This window comes from Barbatula barbatula (assembly GCF_947034865.1).
Source record: "Barbatula barbatula genome assembly, chromosome: 17".
Classification (NCBI taxonomy): domain Eukaryota; kingdom Metazoa; phylum Chordata; class Actinopteri; order Cypriniformes; family Nemacheilidae; genus Barbatula; species Barbatula barbatula.
Genome location: NC_136780.1, coordinates 11,210,939 through 11,213,232, shown reverse-complemented (window position 1 = coordinate 11,213,232; position 2,294 = coordinate 11,210,939).

Below are 2,294 nucleotides of genomic sequence, written 5' to 3'. Positions count from 1 at the left end.
AATCCATATGTCTTTAGTGTTTGATTATCAGTATGTTTATTTGTTCAACTGTGCATTGAAAGAATGCAGTGTATTCAGTGACAACAAACTTTATTTACTATAAGAATAAATAATACAAAATATGTAAAAAATATAGTATATACAATACATATAGTTAAATAACATTTTGGTTTAAAGAACACACATTCATTATAGCAAAGTATAAAATTATTTCATTTTGGAATTCAATAAAAGCATTTACAATCATTCATATTTCTAAATATATTTATATATATATGTAACATTTTCAAACCCATTGATATCCACACTTGTTTACAATGCCAAATAATTAGACATGTTTTCCTTGTATTTTCAGACATGTGCAGGCTATTGAGACATTGACTGGCTTTTCAACCCATATAATGCTGTTCTGTTTACAGTTCTCTCTGAATAACATGTTGACTGATTGCACGATTTGCACTGCTTTCGCATTCAATTTCGTACAGTCGATGTCATTACATATAGCTTCATCATATTCTCTAGGGATCCGCATATAATTGATTCGTCTTCTGTGGAGATGATGTAAGAGTGCATGTTGTTATTAATACAGAATGGAATAGTGAACACTTTCATAATTAAAATCTGTGTTGTTATTTGTTTAATGTATATTGTAACATTAGGATTCACTGTATGTTATTTGTCAGTCAATAGAGGACATAATTCAGTGTACAGTACATAATGCAGAACAATAACTATTCTTTCATTGGATGATATCAAATACACACATTACATGTCACTAGTAACTGTAGTTCATCCAAAAATGAAATTTTGTCATCATTTACTCGCCCTCAGGTTGTTCCAAACAAGTAGTTTACTTCAAAAAAGACCCCATTGACTTTCCATAGTAGGAATAAAAATTACTATGGAAAGTTAACAGGTAACTTTCGAAGTGAATTACTAGATATTTTGAAGAATGTGGGAAAGCAAAAAGTTCTGGTGCACCTTTGAGTCAATTGTATATTTTTCCTGCTACGGTAGTCAATAGTGCCTCAGAACTGTTTGGGTACAAACATTCTTCCAAATATCTTCTTGGTGTTCAACAAAATAAAATGTCTACGTGTTTGGAACAACTTGAGGGCAGGTAAATAACAACAGAATTTTCCTACTTGGGTTAACAAAATATGGATTTCACTTACTCGTATTGCCACGAGGGAATTGCATCACGTGAGAGGTGTCTGTTCAATCCACGGATATTCAAATTATAAAAATTTTCTTTGTGACGGCGTAAGACTGCTCTTTGTTGTGTTTCGTTGCAAGTGTGTTTGCAGTCGGAGCAGTCCAGATGAGGAGAAGGAAAACCGCAAACAGACGCGACAACAGAAAGAGCCACCTGTATAAAGCAAAGCACCTGTTAGTGGACACATTCATACTATTTATCAGTACAAGGCTACAATTTACAATTTTATCACTTTTTGTATCATTTGTTCAAACTCAACTGTTGAACTGCAATTCGGAGACAATAGCCTATATTGAGCTGCTTAGAAAGATAATTCAATGTTGTTTCTGCTGTATGCAGATTCTCAATACTCACCAAAAGCACGCAAATATTCATCCTTCAAATCGTTCAATGTTATCAGCCCAGAAACTCGTGCATCCACTGTCCGACAAAACAGAATACAGGTACGGTGTGCCTCCGAATGGCATTTATAGTTTATACAGCATGCTGTCAAGGATTTCACAATGACGTAGGCCACCAACCTCTTTCCTACACGACAAATTTGCATGGAACAAACAGCGGTGGAGGGAATGCCTACTGTATTTTCCATAAAGATGCAGTTACCTGTGGCCATTCAGGTGTGGGAATGGACATTCTTTTTCTCTGGGTGTAGTGAGTGTGACAATCACACAAAGAGAAAATGAAAACAAAGTGCAAATACAATGCGATGCTGACAGTCATGATGCTCGGGGGCGTAAAGGGACCTTAATGCATATTACAACACTGGGGTCTTCGAAATGCAAAACAAAAAGCAGATTGGATGTGTGTGTTTTTTGCCTTTCACAATGCATGGCTGTGTGGTGGGCTACTCTTGGTAAAAAAATAAATCCAGGGCCACTTTTTATTCTGAGACAGCCCCTGAGAAGAACTGGACTCTGTGCAGAACCTATTCAACAAATTGTTTATTTAATACAATAAAATAGCAAATAACTGTATTATTATATGTAGTTACATTACTATCCAGACCGATAAACAAACAGATCGAAAGTTAACTTTGGGCAATGCACGTGAATCCAATAAAATCGCATATATAAGTCAT